We start from the raw sequence: 19,865 nt of genomic DNA on the forward strand, positions 1-19,865 counted from the left end.
TTTATCCATTTATCTGTTGATGGACATTTAGATTATTTCCAAGTCTTGGCTATTAAAAAAAAAAAAGAAATGCTGCTATGAACATGAAGGTGGCGATATCTTTTCAAGTCACTGTTTTGTTTCCTCTGGCAAATCCCCATCTTTGAAGCCCTTATCACTATATCCTTCTCAGAAGGCGGCTGGTACACTCGTCCATTTATCATCAACATTGGGCAGGAGGGGCTTCCCCGGTGGCTCAGGCAGTAAAGAATCTGCCTGCAATGCAGGAGACCTGGGTTCAGTCCCTGGTTTGGGAAGATCCGCTGGAGAAGGAAATGGCAACCCACCCCAGTATTCTTGCCTGAAAAATTCCATGGACAGAGGAGCCTGGCGGGCTACAGTCCAAGGGGTTACACAGAGTTGGACATGACTGAGCAACTTTCACTTTCACTTCATTTTCACTTTGAACAGGAGAGTATCAAAAGGGGAGTTAAATGTAGTTTTCCTATCCCTCTTGTATAATAGCAGCCCCCACCCCCTTCTCATGATCAGAGTCAGTTGGCCCTGCCAGGATAGTGACTCCTTTTTTGTCTGTTGTTCTCCTGGCACAGGGGGTGTGAGTGATTGTGAAGTGACCAGGGGATAGTTATAGCTTAAAGTTTAGTGGTACTCTTATTGTGTAACCTGGTGAAAGATTTCTCTTTTGGGAACTAGCACCTCAAGACTTACAGAGTTGTGGGGACAGATTCCTCTGGATCACTGGGACTGATGTTTCCAAAAGTCCATTCCTGCTTCTACCTTTTGTTTCCAGGCCATTATAGTCTATCTTTTTGGTACATAGCATCATAAAATTGTCATTGATTAGGTTATATACTGAATCATGGAAGATGGAAATCCATACCATCTGAGTATCATCTCCAAGCTGATGGCTTAGACATATCTTCAAAAAGCTGTTTCATTGCTTTATTGGCCAGCAGATTCTGAGTAGTACAGCATGTGTGATAGCACCAGTAAATCCCATGACTTTGTGTCCACTGCATACAAGCACAGTCTGATGCAGTGTGGTGTGAAATCCTGTGTCAGAATATTGGATATCCTCTAGGCTTTCAGATAGTGGCACTGACTGTAAATAAGGGATGAATGAAGCACAAGCTGGAATCAAGATTCCTGGGAGAAATATCAATAACCTCAGATATGCAGATGACACCACCCTTATGGGCAGAAAGTGAAGAGGAACTAAGGAGCCTTTTGATTAAAGTGAAAGAGGAGAGTGAAAAAGCTGGCTTAAAACTCAGCATTCAAAAAACTAAGATCATGGCATCCAGTCCAATCACTTCATGGCCAGTAGATGGGGAAACAATGAAAACAGTGAGAGACTTTATTTTGGGGGGCTCTAAAATCACTGCAGGTGGTGATTGCAGCCATGAAATTAAAAGACACTTGCTCCTTGGAAGAAAAGCTATGATCACCCCAGACAGAATATTGAAAAGCAGACATTACTTTGCTGACAAAGGTCCTTCTAGTCAAAGCTATGGTTTTTCCAGTAGTTATGTATGGATGTGAGAGCTGGACCACAAAGAAAGCTGAGTGCTGAAGAATTGATGCTTTTGAATTGTGGTGTTGGAGAATTGAGAGTCCCTTGGACTGCAAGGAGATCAAACCAGTCAGTCCTAAAGAAAATCAGTCCTGAATATTCGTTAGAAGGACTGATGCTAAAGCTTAAACTCCAAACTTTGGCGTGAAGAACTGACTCATTGGAAAAGACCCTGATACTGGGCAAGACTGAAGGCAGGAGGAGAAGGGGACAACAGAGGATGAGGAGGTTGGATGGCATCACTGACTTTATGGACATAAGTTTGAGGAAGCTCCGGGAGCTGGTAATGAACAGGGAAGCCTGGAGTGCTGCAGTCCATGGGGTGGCAAAGAGTCAGACACGACTGAGTGACTGAACTGAGTCAAGCCACTAATGAGATCAGAGCCCTGATCTACATTTGCAGTGCAACCTAGTAGCACATTGAAGCAGAAAGCCCAGTTATTAATCTACGTGCAGACTTCTGACCTACAGAAAGTGTAAGAGCATAAATGTACATTATTTTAAGCCACTAAATTTATGGTAAGTCACAGTGCAGCTTAGAAAACCAATACAGGCTCTGTGGACTGAAAAAAAGGCATATCCAAGTCTGGAACATTATTTATTCTAATCAAGATAAATTGTTGCCCTTCTAGGATCAAAGGAATCCATTGCAATCAATTTGCTGACAAGTGGCTGGTGATCCCTCAAGAAATGGTGCTATACTGAGGTCTTAATATTGGTCTCTGCTGCTTGCAGATTTCACATTTGGCAGTAGTTGTTGCTATATCAGCCTCGGTGAGTGAGATTTCAAGTTCCTGGGCTCACGCATAGCTCCCCTCTTCATATGTACATTGTGCCAACACTTGGGCAGTTAATGACTAAGGCTAAATGATGTCCCCTTGCTCATTATTCCACCTATTTGGTCATTTGGTGCATCTTCCATTGTGATGCTCTCTGGTGAGTATCAGCATGTGATACAAAGGTCTTCACACTCTGTGACCATATGCATATGTGCCTATAAATGCCTCTTCCCCAAAACTTACTGAAGCCACCTTTCCAATCTGTCTCTCTCCAGGATCTTAACCAAACATCCAAGCATATTTCCACTGTCAATGAGTCCATATATATTCTTACTCTAGCACTTTTCACTAGTCCAGTATGGTATTTGTATAACCAGAATGCTGAATTGAATAAGGGTACCATGGAGACCACCATCCCTGTCCTTTAGGTCCTTAATGGTGGCACTAATTCTTGCTATTCATCCTAGTATATATATATATATATTTTTTAATTTGCTTTATTATCTAGGAGGAAAGACAGTTTTAGAGGCTTTTACTTGGCTTTCCCTGCCATGATGGGTCTAATCCCACAGACTCAGCAATAAATGTGGGGGTTCTACCAAATACCAAGACACTCTTATGCTAAGTGGGTCCTAAACAATGCTTTGGACCTATGTCACCAGCCCTAAAAATATTTGGGTATTCCCCTTCCTCAGTGAACAGCTACCCAAGTAAATGAGTCAGAAGTCCCCTTTGGAAAAGACTAAGAGAACTATATGTACTCTTCATGAGTGGTGGGGTCCTCTGTCAAGAATTTTGGGTCTATAAGCTGACTCAGGTACAGAAACTAGAAAAGAAAAGTAATCATGCCTTATTACTAGGTGAGTTGTTTTCAGCTTTATGATCATCCATCCCTGAATTCATTTGCTTTCATAGATTTAGCAATGCCCTTATCAACTCCCCTTCTATCTTGCTGTTAGTGATCCAGGTTCTGTCAACCATCTCTATAGCTCTCTGTGGGTGAGTTCTCCCTGGCTATTATTCCAGCCCTGCCACTCATTATGAAAATTGTGCATTCCTTGCTGCTAATAATAAAATGCCACCACCTGGCCTCTAGGATTTCTGTATCTTATCATTCCTATTGGCCTTCCCGCATAACTCAGTTGGTCAAGAATCTGCCTGCAATGCAGGAGACCCAGCTTCAATCCCTGGGGTGGAAAGATCCCCTGGAGAAGGAAATGACAACCCACTCCAGTATTCTTGCCTGGAAAATTCCATGGACAGAGGAGCCTGGCAGGAAACTATTTCGATAATAGCGTCTCCTGCCATGCAGGAGCCCTGGTGTACAGTGGACATACACTGAGCATTTCAGTGATCCTCCTGTCCCTCTCACCAATTCATTCCTTATTTTGGTAAACAGTTTCATCCAGGTCGTCCCATAGAACACAGTCAGGTGGTGAATTTGGGCCTTATGTAAATCCACTATAGGATTCCCACTTTTCTGGGGCGGGTCCCAGAGATCTCTTCTTTTAACAGCACCATGGTACTTTCTGCTTCATTTGGTGTGGGCTATCACTTTCTTTAAACTTTAAAGTAGTATATTTGCTCCTTCCCTTAGAGTCTTTGACAGAGTGAAAGGAAAAAGGAAAAAAGTATTAGTCACTTGAAAGTGAAAGTGAAGTCGCTCAGTCGTGTCCGACTCTTTGCGACCCCATAGACTGTAGCCTACCAGGCTCCTCTGTCCATGGGATTTTCCAGGCAATAGTACGGGAGTGGATTGCCATTTCCTTCTCCAGGGGATCTTCCCTACCCAGGGATCGAACCCAGGTCTCCCACATTGTAGACAGGTGCTTTATCGTCTGAGCCACCAGGGAAGTCCAGCCATATCCACCTCTTTGCAACCCCATGGACTGTATCCCACCAGGCTCTTCTGTCTGTAGAGTTCTCCAAGCAAGAATATTGGAGTGGGTAGCCATTCCCTTCTCCAGGGTATCTTCCCAAACCAGGGGTAAAACCTGTGTCTCCCGCATTGCAGGCAGATTCTTTACCATTTGAACCATCTAGAGATTCAAGACTTTGAAGCTTATTAGCCCAGTGTCCCAGCCCTGGCCCAAATCTTGTCAGAGATAACTTGGAATCAAAATTTCGACCTTCTCTGAAGATAATCTACTTTCACTGAAAGAAAGTGAAAGTGAGGTCGCTCAGTCTTGTCCGACTCTTTGCGACCCCGTGGACTGTAGCCCACCAGGCTCCTCCGTCCATGGGATTCTCCAGGCAAGACTACTGGAGTGGGTTGCCATTTCCTTCTCCAGGGGATCTTCCCAACCCAGGGATCGAACCCAGGTCTCCTGCATTGCAGGCAGACACTTTAACCTCTGAGCCACCAGGGAAGCCCCTACTTTCACTAGTAAATCTTAAGTCAGATCCTTAGACATTTCGCTTTCCAGCTACAGGAGATGGATATCTCTTTATACGCTGCCAAGGGGGCCTTTGGCACCCCACTCCAGTACTTTTGCCTAGAAAATCCCATGGACGGAGGAGCCTGGTAGGCTGCAGTCCATGGGGTCGCTAGAGTCAGACACGACTGAGCAACTTCACCTTCATTTTTCACTTTCATGCATTGGAGAAGGAAATGGCAACCCAATCCAGTGTTCTTGGCTGGAGAATCCCAGGGACGGGGAAGCCTGGTGGGCTGCCGTCTCTGGGGTCCCACAGAGTCGGACACAACTGAAGTGACTTACCAGCAAGGGGGCCTTATTGCTACTGCTGCTAAGTCATGTCAGTTGTGTCCGACTCTGTGTGACCCCATAGATGGCAGCCCACCAGGCTCCCCCATCCCTGGGATTCTCCAGGCAAGAACACTGGAGTGGGTTGCCATTTCCTTCTCCAATGCATGAAAGTGGAAAGTGAAAGGGAAGTCGCTCAGTAGTGTCCAACTCTTAGCGACCCCATGGACTGGAGCCTACCAGGCTCCTCCATCCGTGGGATTTTTCAGGCAAGAGTACTGGAGTGGGGTGCCATTGCCTTTTCCAAAGGGGGCCTTATAACTTTACCTTAATTTGGTGATTAATCACCTTCAATCTTTCATGTCTTTTTCAGTGCATGGATAGCTGCAGCAACAGCTCTGTAATTCTATAGTCTTTTAATTACTATTTACCCCTAAACTCTGAAACGTCTGCAGTATTATACTTTGCAGTACATTCTCTTCTGCTGATATCCCATCACAGTTAAAGATCAGAGAAAATGTTAACAATTGCATCCCTGCTTTATTTTAATCCTTGATACTGTTTTGGTAACCAGGAGGGGTGTTGGGGGTAGATTCTGAGAGAAGGGGCAATAGTGTCTTTAGTCACCAGCCAGCCAGCAAGGAGATAATTCAACTCCACAGTTTCATTTTGGAGCCTACCCCCTAGAACCATCCCCACTATAACTGTCATAGGTTGAGTTTCCTATAAAACAGACTCTGAGCTTGAGATTTGGATACAAATGGTTCATTGGAGACTGCTCTTGGATATGATATGTGTGAGGCAGGATTTGTCAGAGAGCAGTGTTGAATTACAGTGCAGTCACAACTGAGACCTCAGCCAATCCCGTGAGGAGTTCTGAGCTTGGGATGATCCATCAGAAATATCTCCAACGGAACCATGGTTTAGTCCTGGGATTCAGGCTAGACCCTGGGAAGGGATGCAACTTTGGGGAAAATAGTTCCCTTTGGCCAGGGCAGTTCTTAGAGGAGCACTCAACAGTAAGACGATGGCAAGGAACGCCATGGCCCCTGGGGAAGGAGTACGTTCACACCAGCGGGAATCTGGTTGTGCACCACCGTATCCACTATACACATCAACATAAGGTAAAGTAGACAAAGGAATTTTAGGGAATCAACTCTCGATTAACTGTTCCAGTGTTGGAGGACGTAAGCTCAGAGAAGACAGAGAACACTCATCCAAACTCATGCTCACTCACCCTTGGTGCAGCATCCTGTCCTTTTTAGTCATCCCTGCTGAGCAAAAGAACTTAGAGGACAGAGACCCTAGACAAGTGGCCCCCAAAATGGATTTTCACCTACAAATATTCAGGTCAGCTATTTTGCAAACATCTACATCCCCATTTTACCACCTTTATTCCCAGGTGGTGCTAAAAGTATCTGTGTGCCAATCCAGGAGACGCAAGAGACGTGGGTTTAGTCCCCAGGTCGGGAAGATCCCCTGGAGTAGGAAATGGCAACCAGCTCCAGTACTCTTGCCTGGAAAATACCATGGACAGAAGAGCCTGGTGGGCTACAATCCGTGGGGCTGCAAAGAGTCAGACACAACGGAACGTGCACACACACATACCATACACTGGGTATATTCATCCTATAAAATTTCACTCAGCACTGCAAGCAGAATGTTAAAAACAAAACGTTTAGAATAAATGATGAAGCTCTAAAAATGTAAGGAGAAAGATACGAAAACACCTGACATAATGCAAGCTCTGTGTGTATTCCTCTGTAATAAACTCTTACTAATCAGTTCTGAGCTTTGTAAAACAACAGGAAGGGGGTGACAATGCTGTCATTTGTATATTCTCCCTAGTTCAACAATGGAAAGCTTTTTTTTTCCTCTGCCAAGTCATTCCTGACAATGGTAATGATTCACTATAAAGCAGTTTCTGGGCTATGATTTGTGACATTCAGACTGGTTAGATGGGAGGGCTCGGCAGGTTTCTGCGGAGTGTTTGGGATGCAGAAATGCCTTGAAGATAGCACTTTATTATATTTAGGACAAGTATGACATCCCACTTCAAGGAAGAGGCCTCTATACATATTGAGAAGGGATTTCTATGGTTTAAGTGGGGAGGAGAAGGTTAGTTTAAAAGAATATCTCTGTGTTTTTTTTGAGGCAGCATAAAGATAGGAAGCAGAGAATTGGAGGCAGGAGGCAGAAGGATTATGGATAATGGAAGAATTTTGCCTGAGGGTATGTGCCTGCTTTGCCTATTCCTGTATAACTAGAATATTTATAATTCAAATACTTATCTTCAATAATTGAAAGCCAAGGAATATTAAAGACAAAAGGTAGAGAGTATTATGTACACATGTGTAGGCATCATGCATGAAATTCCCACCCTTGCAAAATACAGCAAGAAGTAGCTTTAAAAGGAGGTTAAAAAGTGAATATTTTAAAATGTCTTGAAAACAGAATTTCTAATTCACTCCAGTTCTGCCAGCAGTGATACCCTTACTTCTGATTTCTACACACACCTTCAGTCATGGGGATAGGTACCAAAAATATCCAGCATGGTGGTCTGACATCATCATATCAACAATTAAAAAGTGGATACAAATATCTCAGGTTTTCAAAACCACAAATTTTCCTCCAGATTTATGAAAATGCTGTATTTGCAAAGGAAAAGGAAAAGTCATTTTCAATTGTATTTATGGGCTATTTGGTTGCATAGTCTATGTAAGCCACTAGTTACAATGGAATGTAATATTCTACCACCGCCAGGAACTCTCTCTGATCTTCTGCCTCTTCTCAGACAGCAAAGAAACAAAGGAAAACAGCCCTTGCTGTGGGTTGAGAAGGGTGTTTGAAAAGAAAAAGAGACCTCAACTGTGCCCCCCGGTATCCTAAAGCTGTCAATTATAGCCATGATTACAATGAAAATACTGAAATAAAAAGTTATTTATTTAGGGGAGGAGGGGAGGAAAGCCAACTACATTTTAAAAGGGAGAAAAAGAGAGTGAGAATAACCAAAAAATACATTGTTCAATTTCAACCTAACAATTCTGAAGTTAATGAAAAAAAAATACAAACTGATGGAGCTCGATTCTTTATATTACAGTAACAGAAAAGCAGAATCCTTAGCAGCCAAAATATGAACAAATTAAGATGCTGAGTGAAGGGGTCAGGTGTCATTGTTTTTGAAGAGTGTGGCCTTTGTGGCAATGAGTTTATGAATGATAGCTTAACTTACATCTAGATCAAAAGTATTAATATTTATACCTTTGCTAATTGTGGCAAGGAAGAGATTAATGAAAAATTAAATGTCCCTATCTTTTTACTTCCCCATCACACCAAGTAATTCCTAGTTGAACATTAACTCAACCTGACAATAATACGCTAGGGATGGAGAAGTAAGGGGGATGGGCACCTATGTCTTCTTCTGTACATAAAAAGATTGGTGGTAATCAATGGCCAGGCATTGATTATGGTTAGCAATAAAACTAAAAGTCACATTTAAGACTGTTGTAAAATGACTCATTTTTAGAACTGGGACTAGGGCTTGGCTGCTACGATGCTTGATCCACTAATGATCTTAGGTGGAACATCTTTTGTCCATATGAGATGCTGTTGCTCCTGTGGTATGGAAAATAATGGACCATGGACCAATAAGAGCATCATCATCAAATCAGTATTTGCCAAAAGATATTGTTTGTGGTGTGCCATCTGGGGTTAACAGATCAGGAGAAGACAACAGTTCACTAAATTTTATATTTAGGGGGAGTGGGATGATTAAAAAAAAAATTCTTTCTTCGAGTAGATTTTGTAAATTAAAAGGAATTCTAATTTCCCAAGCATTATTGCATGTTGTCCTACTTGAAGATGGGAAGTTTAAATGAAAACTTCTCAAGGTTTGAACGACCTGCATACCTGCAAAATTTTGAAACTCAGCAGTTGTTGGTATCATCTAATACTTGTCTTATGTTCAATATGTTAGTAGGCTCACAGAGAGGGGCCCTTATCTACTTTCACTCTTGCTGTTTGTCTTGCATCCTTATTAGCTCTTCACAAAGTGCAATCATAATTAAGTTCTAAAGCAAAGGGTAAAGTCACCCGAATCATCGTCCAACTGCAAATGACGATGGTAAGAATGACAATGTTACTCTGCTCTTTTTAATTCCGGTTCGACAGCATTTAACTCTCTGACCTCCTGCGGTTGTCAATGCCACAGTCTGCTTAAATGCTGTGCAAAAGCATTTCTGTTTTATTTGCTCTAAATTTACTGGTTATTAATTTCACAGTGTGACCTCCTATTCTCCTATTAGTTGGCAAATTTCACTAGAGCCTTCAAAAAGCTAACGATTTCCATCAAGCTACTTTTTATGTCTCTGTCTTTCCTGGCCACTTTCACTATATGTAAAACTTCCTGTTTCTTTAACCATCCTTGTTACCCTTTCCTAACATTGATGTTACAGTATTTTATATAAGTATCCATAGTACTGAGAATTTATTTCATTCATTTTAATAAAGATTTGCATTCTCTCAACCCCTTTCTTATTTTCTTCAGAATCTCAAAAGAAGCTGCTTTTTTGTTACAAAGGTTGTATAGTGAATTGTTATTTCATGTTGTTGAGTAATTTAAAGCTTTTACTTGGTATTTCTCTCATTCACACAAAGAGGGGGATAAGGAGTTACCTCTATTACACTAAGCATAGGAAGACAGTGGCAGTGTAAATTCAGGTAGCCTAGGGTCACTGTAATTTCCTCCCTTTTTCTCTTGGAGTCATGACTTCCCATTCTTGGACTCGATCTTAGAACTTACAGGGGAAATAGTTTATCTATAGCTCCTCCAACTGATATTAGAACTTAATAGAGAACTGTTGACTATGGAATCAGGAAATTTATATCTCAACTCAGGGTTTCTGTACATGTAATGGTTTTCTATACATGAATGTGGGAATCTATAAACTGATCCAGGCTCTGGAGGTTTTGTGGCATCTGGGTTCTTTTCAAGCAGCTGCACCTAACTACCATCTTAATAAACCACCTTCGCTCCACCCAGAAGCACTGAGGCAGTGACTTTCAATACTGTCAGCCCAATCTTAATGAGCATACCATTCCTGGCAGCTTCTCAAAAGCTCAGCTTCATATACTTACCTCCACACACTCTACCCACAAAGGTTATAGGGGATTTGCACAAGAGTTGTTTCTTAAGACAGAGAAGGCAATGGCACCCCACTCCAGTACTCTTGCCTGGAAAATCCCATGGATGGAGAATACTAGAAACCAGATAAAAGATTGCAGAAAAGAATGAGTAACAGTGGTTTCAGATTAAATAGTCAAATTTTTAAAGATTATATATAGGAGAATCAAGTCAACACGTTTTCAACATAGAAAAGCCCTTATTTATTGCAAGGTCATGGCAATTGAGTTAAAGGAAGATGGAAAATTGAAAGCACTAAGGGGCCAGAGAGTCACTAAGGGAGCAAGTTCCTACAGAGTATAAGTGGATGCCTGAGACTTCTTCCTGGATGAGCCTGCTGCTGTTGTGTTAGTTGCTCAGTCGTGTCCTACCTTTGCTATAAAAACTCCCTCTAAGACTTGGAACTTTGCTCTCTGCAGCTTAAAATATAATGTTAAAAGAAATACATTCTATAATAAAATATTTCCTTAGGATATTCTTACTTTACCAATGAAATATGCACACACCACATACTTCATTGTACGTATATGCCATTAATATCACAGAAAGCAGGCAAAATACTAAATACTATAAAGTGCTTCCTAAAATATATATCCTCCAAAGAGTGGATTATCAAAGTCATCTTCCTGTAAAAAAAATTGCATGTAAGTGATTTCAATTATCCAAACTTATTTATATCTATTATTTCATGTTATTCTCACTATGTCATACAGTTGGATTACTGTTTCACCCCCAGTTTTTAAAAACTTGGGTGAAAAGGAAGTTGGTCTTTAGATGACTAAGGCAAGAAAAATTTGATGGCCCAAAGGTAATGAAGATGGACCCTGACCCAGGGGTCGAACCTGGGTCTCCCACATTGTAGGCATATTCTTTACCATCAAACCACCAGGGAAGCCTGAAGATAGGCCAGGCTCTCCAAAATGGGATATCCCAATCCTCCCCTCTTCTTTCTACCAGATGAGGACTTATTTTTAGGACTTCATTACAAGTAGCATAATTTTATTCTAAGCAAATAAAAATGGCACAAGTAGGCCATTTTCTCTCCAAAACATACCATGAAGACTATTTAATATATTGCTATAAGCAGCTTCTTCAATTTTCCAGGATTTCTGTTGGAAACAAAAATGAATAGAGACATTGGTAAGATTCTGTCACGTTGGGATTTTTCTCAGTTTGACTGACGGACTATAAATAATAAGCAACACTTAGTAAAGCATCATTAAATTGGGGGCAGTGGGGTTCTGTAGGAAGAGGGTTGGGACCAGAGCTAAATTAAATGTCCAAATTAATTCTCTCATGGAGAAGGTAAATAGCTGTGAGCACCAAAATAGAAAGAACTACAAACCCAGCGGAAGATCTTAGGTGGAAAAAATTTAAATGGAATAAGATTTAATTTAGATTAATCTATAATAACTTGCTCATGGGAAAGTAATTCCTATCTGAGTCATAACAACCAAAATCATTCTAAAAAATGAGTAAAGAAGAAAAAGGATTGACTGTAATGGTTAATATTCTCTGAGCATTAATAATGAACAAATCATTAAAGAAATGTTTTAAGTTAAAATCAAGTCTTCAGAATTCTACCATTTTAAAATAAACTACAAATTTTGGTCCCAAACTATTGTTGTTTTATGCTCACCAGTTTGCTAAATAAAATGAATTACTTTCTGGGAGTCCCCATCCATGACTTGAAATCATCTGATCAATAGGTCCACCTTTATTTGATGCCTGGAGTTCAAAAGCAAATGACCCCCCAAGGTTGAAAAGATCAATTCTTTCTAAAGTTCAAACAAACCCATTGCATTTAAATCCCTTCTCTTCAAAACAGAAAATAAAGAGCAGTAAACTAGTTCCAAGGGAGGGGAGTCTGATTTAAGCTATGGTAGCATCAATCACAAATAAGTGGTAAACATAAGATTGTGAACTTGGAAGTAGCTGGTATTGCTTATTTTTTTTAATATTTCAATACACAGATCATAAAAGACGCTCATAATTGTTAGGCAGTCAAGTCAAAATTAAGAGAATTTGAACTGATTATTTGGCAATTTTGACAAGAAATGAAAGTTTAGCAGCAAGCCAAGAAGTCATGTGCTAACAAATCCATTTATTTCTTCCTTGTACATAGAACCATTTACTAGTTATTATACTAGCATGGCCTCAGTTTCTACTGAGGGTGGAGAGTAGAGACTCAATCATGAGAACTGAACAGGAGCTAAAACTGGCAGTAAACTTACAAATTAATTTAGCATATCCTTAAGAATGGTTTATGTAGTTAATATGATCATATATACTAATTAATGGATCTTTTTAAGGCTCTCTCTCCCTTTTATGCATTAAATAAATAACTGTTAAGTACAATAATTATACTGCTACTTGTAAAACTCTCAGGAATTGGCAAGAGCCACACCTCTAAGCCAGGGTTGCAGTGAGCAGTTCTGAGGCATGCAGAACAGAAGGGAATCAGGCACTACAGGGCAGAGAGCTTTAATCAGTGAATAATCCATAGTGTGCTGTCATGTAACAAAGTGTAATCATTTCTAGCTGAACTTATTTAAAGTTTCCATTCTTGATACAAAATAGACAATGGAAAATTGAAAATATTTATATTTCCACATGAGGCATTTATATAAATAAATAATAAATGATTCTTTTTAGCTAGTGTTCAAACCTCCAAGAAGTATTGGGGTTGAAACACGATGATTTGAAATCTTTACGAAAAACTAGGTACTCATAATTTTACAACTATCCATATTACTCTCCAATGCCAGCACTTTCAGATGGCAGTAAACAAAGTTATTGGAATATAATTTCTTAGGATCTTCCTTGGCAACAAATGACTTTAAGAAGCTAACTATACCACAGTAGAGATGTCTTGGATGACTTCAGCTCACTGCACTGAAATTGGACTTTTGGACAACTTTCACTGCTCTAGATCAGCCCAAATTCTTGCACTGCAAGTATCATTAATAATTATTACAGGATAATGCTCCTGGATATCAAGGCATTTGAATGTCTGGATTAAACTTTTCCATGCAGAGAGTTCAAATTGATGAAACTCATTATAATTTTGTGGAGGTGCCCCTAAGTTAGCAAAAAGAACTCTACCAGAAACTGTGCTTATACAATAGGATTTTTTAAAATTAATTTTTATTGGAGTATAGTTGATTTACAATGTTGTGTTAGTTTCTGCTATACAGCAAAGTGAATCAGTTTTATACATATAACCACTCTTTTTTTAGATTCTTTTCCCATATGGGTCATTACAGAGTACGGAATAGAAGTCTCTGTGCTATATAATAGGTTCTTAGCATATGTGAAACCCAGTCTCCTGGTTTATCCCCTCCGTCTCCCTCTTGGTAACCATAAGTTTGTTTTCTGCATCTGTGACTCTATTTCTGTTTTGTAATCAGTTTATTTGTGCCATGCTGTGCTAAGTTGCTTCCGTTATGTCCAACTCTTTGTGACCCCATGGACTGTAACCCGCCAGGCTTCTCTGTCCATGGGTTCTCTATGCAAGGATACAGAAGTGGGTTGCCATGCCTTCCCTCCAGGGGATCTTCCCAACTCCCAAGGCTAGAACTCCTGTCTCTTACCTCTCCTGCATTGGCAAGCGGGTTCTTTACCACTAGCACCACCAGGGAGGTTTTTGAAAATTATTTTCCTCTTTAAATTCCATTGCAATGTCAGAAATACACTCTGCTATGAAAATATATAACATTGATTTCAAGGTTAATATTTTGGCCTGGCTGCGTGATTATTTTTGGAGGATATTTATTACACCTGAAGTCATCAGGGGCCAATTCTGCCTCAGGCACTGTCCGTGAAGATGCTTTGAGGATAATACCCTCAATGGAAGCAGGCATAGCACTCTCCTGTCTGTGTTGTATCTGCACTCCATGTAGGATAGACTCCTCACAGTGAAGGCAACCGAAGCTTACAAAGAAACAAAAATGACTGGATCTGTTACTAAGTTCAAGCTTGTACTGCTCACGGCACAACAGGCGGATAAACCGAGAAAAGAGTTGTTGGAGCAAAGAATAATGTCTTTATCTAGAAAGCCAGCAGACTGAGAAGATGGTGAATTAAGTGTCCCAAAGAACTATCTTCTCCAAGTTAGAATTCAGGCTTATTTTATGCTAAGCGCAGAGATGGTAAAAACCTGGTTCCAGCCAGACTCCAGAGGGGATGTGTCAATTTCTTCCTTCCTTCAGTCATTCACATGTGGGCCTGGTCAAGCTGTTTCTTGTGAGCCAAACAATGGTTTTTTTAGCTTAACGCTTATTACCTGGGAGGCAAGATTCCCAGAGATGGGCCATTATGTCTAATTTAAATTTACAGGCAACATTCTTTTAGTGATTAACTTGTAATAGAATACAAAGGTTCTTCCCTATTACAGATCCAAGCATCCATGGATTGCAAATTTCTCATATTTAAACACTTCTTACCTGTTTGTACGTTCAGTCATTCAAAATGGTTTGCATTGTGGAGCCCAATTCTCTCTGCTATTTCAAAGAGTAGCATGATCTGAGAGCCTTTGATGATACTTGATGTAATGAGGTCATCAAACAATATTTGAAAGCACCTCGCCCACAATACGGGAAATGCAATTTCAGGATGTGTTCCAAAGAAAACCACATTAAGAAGCAGAGAATGGGCAGAGGGTGATATATTTTGTATCTACTTTATATAGATACAGAATAAAACCACATGGAAGATACTCTTTCAGGATTAGGAACATCCACTCACAGTGTTTGTCGTGAGGTCCTCCGTACTCAAGATGACACTGAGCAGATAGTCCAATCAGTCTCTGGATGTAAAAGTCACAAAAAATAGTGTGACCCTGTATATAAAAATAATCATAAACTGTCCCTGAAAGGCATGTATCCCGATTCCTAAGAAATCTAGTTGGGAGTCTTAAATAATCATTTTGTATCTTGTGAGTGTTCAATGTTAAATTCAGAAATACATATGAAAAAAATTCAAGAAACATGAGTCAGAACTATTGTTTCACATAATAATGATCAGCAAGATGCACATTTCTAAATCTAAGTTAAGATGCTTTCTTAAATGAGTTAAAAAAGAACTGCTTTACAAACCTGGATCAAATTAGGAAGTATTTGTACTCTCAAGGAGAATATTTACAGTGTCATTGGATATAATGTGTAAATTTTTGTTTTCACGATATATCTATCTGAAATTAGAGAGTGACTCCAGAGCCTTCTTTCTTTACCCTCATTCCTTGTTGGATCATGAGCAGCCCAGACAGGTCTGACAAAGTCATAAAATCAGGCAGTAAGAATGGAATGCATCGTAGGTTCTTCTTGATTTGTTACAGAGTCAGGCTCTTAATAAAAGTTCATTTATTCCTTTCACCTCTTTACCTCTTCCCACCCTCCTTCACTCAGTCTGTCTGTACGTACGTATGTCTTTCTTGTTAGCCACCATCTTGTCTCTGCATTGCTATATTGTTGGAGGCAGTCTAATCTCTTCGTGATGTCAGGCGAGTGTATGCTTCTCCATTCTGTCTCATCACAACAAAGATTTGGAGTGACAGTCATTAAAGCCCTCGGCGCATCACAGCTCTTGGGTCTCGAACAGACCGTGTTATAGTTCTTAGACAAACCAATGTTACCACTCCATGTTACAGCTCTATTTTATTTAGAAAATAGCAGGAAAATCCATCCGTGAGGCGTGAGGGCTGCCGACTCAAAGACAAGAAGAGAGTGGGGGAGCGTGCCAGCACTGGGGGTAGAGAGAGAGAGAGCCCTTTGGCTCCTCTTTTTATGTGTCTTTTCCTCCCCCTGGGCCTGCCCTCTGTAAACTGGGCTAGCCAGGAGTGCTGTTTGTTCTATCTGAGGTCTCACACCCGTCCTTGGACTTTCCTTTGTTCTATTTTCCCGTCTTTTCTCTTCCTTATCTTTAACCACCTCCATTCTGGACTCCTGTTTCCTATTTTAACTACCTAACAGTGATAAGGTGAACATGATCATCAGCCTCAGGGGTGGAATTTGGGATACCCGATGTAGTATCCATCTGGGCTCTACTTTTTCTAGTTGCGTAATGGAGAGCTCACTGACCCACTGTTTCTCGAAGGGAAGTTACAAGAACCAATAACAAATTCTTTAAGGTTTTTTGACCTTTACATAGTCTATGAATGCTTCCCCAGAACCCACAATAATGCCTGTGAAGCTATACAGTACAGTTCAAGGATGACTTCACATCTTATAATACCTGATACATATACAATTTGGAAAACTATTAATATATGCAAGAAAAAATTGCCAATGATATCTTAGGTCCTCAAAATGAATCTTTCCATAGCATAAGAAATAAATTATGACAAATTACAAAGACTGAAGGCCACTAAGTGCCACAAACATCACAAAACTCAGAAAAATTACATAATGGTTCTATTCATTAACTGTCATCTCTTAAGATACTGCTTTTGGGCTGCATACTTCTTTTTTTAATTGAAAAGCAAGAAAGTTCTTTCTTTCATACAGTATGATTATCAGATATTGTTTTTATTAGTAGCAGTTTAGGAAAGCTTCGGTTCATTTTGCTCTGTCAATGGCAGTTTTGACATGTTTCATCTTCTGGGGTCACTAGACTCCATCATGTCAAAAATGAGCTAAAACAAAATCCTGTACATTAGGATGTAAAAACAGATGAGACTACATGGTCATACTCATTGATCAGAGTCCTATTACTGACTTGTGTCTAAAAACATAGGAATTCTTAAATGCTATTTTGCATGAAAGTGAAAGTTTTAGTCACTCAGTTATGTCTGACTGTTTGTGACCCCATGGACTATAGACCACCAAGCTTCTCTGTCCATGAAATTCTCCAGGCAAGAATACTGAAGTGGGTTTCCATTCCCTTCTCCAGAAGATATTCCCGACCCAAAGATTGAACCTGGGTCTCCTAAATTGCAGAGAGATTCTTTATCATCTGAGTCACCAGGGAAGATCATGATTTTGCACGATTCACATCAATAAGAAAAATGAATGTGCCTTAATTATAATTGCAGAAGCTGCTTAATCAAGTAGTATATTTCATTTTGACTAGATTTCAATGAGAATTGAACTCTCCACTTGTGATTTTACACATCTAGAGATCTGTGTTCCTATTGATGGATTTAGGACACTGGGGTGACTCAGTATCTGAAGCTAACTCAGTCCAAAGCAGGAACTCCTAAGAAGAGAATACTTCTAACAAGTGGTGCTAGGAAAACCAGTCAACCACTTGTAAAAGAATGAAACTAGAACACTTTCTAACACCATACACAAAAATAAACTCAAAATGGATTAAAGATCTAAATGTAAGACCAGAAACTATAAAACTCCTAGAGGAGAACATAGGCAAAACACTCTCTGACATACATCACAGCAGGATCCTCTATGACCCACCTCCCAGAATATTGGAAATAAAAGCAAAAATAAACAAATGGGACCTAATTAAACTTAAAAGCTTCTGCACAACAAAGGAAACTATTAGCAAGGTGAAAAGGCAGCCTTCAGAATGGGAGAAAATAATAGCAAATGAAGCAACGGACAAACAACTAATCTCAAAAATATACAAGCAACTCCTACAGCTCAACTCCAGAAAAATAAATGACCCAATCAAAAAATGGGCCAAAGAACTAAATAGACATTTCTCCAAAGAAGACATACAGATGGCTAACAAACACATGAAAAGATGCTCAACATCACTCATTATCAGAGAAATGCAAATCAAAACCACTATGAGGTACCATTTCACGCCAGTCAGAATGGCTGCGATCTATAAGTCTACAAGCAATAAATGCTGGAGAGGGTGTGGAGAAAAGGGAACACTCTTACACTGTTGGTGGGAATGCAAACTAGTACAGCCACTATGGAGAACAGTGTGGAGATTCCTTAAAAAACTGGAAATAGAACTGTCTTATGATCCAGCAATCCCACTGCTGGGCATACACACTGAGGAAACCAGAAGGGAAAGAGACACGTGTACCCCAATGTTCATCGCAGCACTGTTTATAATAGCCAGGACATGGAAGCAACCTAGATGCCCATCAGCAGATGAATGGATAAGAAAGCTGTGGTACATATACACAATGGAGTATTACTCAGCCATTAAAAAGAATACATTTGAATCAGTTCTAATGAGATGGATGAAACTGGAGCCTATTATACAGAGTGAAGTAAGCCAAAAAGAAAAACACCAATACAGTATACTAATGCATATATATGGAATTTAGAAAGATGGTAACAATAACCCTGTGTACGAGACAGCAAAAGAGACACTGATTTATAGATCAGTCTTATGGACTCTGTGGGAGAGGGAGAGGGTGGGGAGATTTGGGAGTATGGCATTGAAACATGTATAATATCATGTATGAAACGAGTCGCCAGTCCAGGTTCAATGCACAATACTGGATGCTTGGGGCTGGTGCACTGGGACGACCCAGAGGGATGGTATGGGGAGGGAAGAGGGAGGAGGGTTCAGGATGGGGAACACAGGTATACCTGTGGCAGATTCATTTTGATATTTGGCAAAACTAATACAATATTGTAAAGTTTAAAAATAAAATAAAATTAAAAAAAAAAAAAAAAGAGAATACTTCCTCAGATCTCAGTGAATGCTTTATTGCAACTGTGCTGCTAAGTACGGTTATCATCTTGATTTTACACACTTTCATCAGTCTTTTTGGAGAAGGAAATGGCAACCCACTTTAGTCTTGCCTGGAGAGTCCCATGGACAAAGGAGCCTGGCAGTCTACATGCAGTCCATGGGGTCGCAAAGAGTCGGACACGACTGAGCGACTAACACACAGAGATTGCAACCACTAGATACGTATAGCTATTGAGCATTTGAAATGAGGTTATTGTTAGCTGAGATATAGAAACAACCTAAGTACCCATCAATGGACGAATGGATAAAGTAGATGTGCTATATATATACATATATATAGAAGTATTACTCAGCCATAAAAAATAATGAACTCTTACCATTTGTGATGATGTGAATGAAACTTGAGGGTATTACGCTAAATGAAATAAGTCAGGAGGAGAAAGACACATATCATATGGTTTCACTTATATGTAGAATATAAAAAACAAGCAAGCAAAAAAAAAAAAATCAAAATAAATGAACAAACCAAGTCAAACAAGAGCAAACACCTAGATACAGAGAACAGGGTAGTTACCAGAAAGAAAGGAGTGGGAGGGTGAGGAGGGTGAAACAGGTAAAGGAGATCATCTGTACGGTAATGAATGGAAACTGAATTTTTGGTGATGAACATGCTATAGTGTATAAAGAAGTAGAAATATAATGTACACATGAAATTTATATAATATTATAAACCCATTACCTCAATAATAAATCTATTAAAAGAAATATGGTTATTGTGAATTGAAAGTGCTTTAATTGTAAAATATACATGGAATTTAGAAGACATAGTATGATAAAGGGAATGTAAGATATCTCATGAATAATTTTAAAAATATTGATTACATGTTGAAACAATATTTTAGATATATTGGATTAGATAAAATATTATAAAAATTAATTTCACCTGGCTTTCTTTTTATAAACTGACTATCTAAAATTTAAGATTATAGATGCGATCCACCTTATGCTTCCAT

Source organism: Bos grunniens, chromosome 10 (assembly GCF_055505025.1).
Source record: "Bos grunniens cultivar Pamir isolate PY7600 chromosome 10, Bosgru_T2T1.0, whole genome shotgun sequence".
In the NCBI taxonomy this organism is placed as follows: domain Eukaryota; kingdom Metazoa; phylum Chordata; class Mammalia; order Artiodactyla; family Bovidae; genus Bos; species Bos grunniens.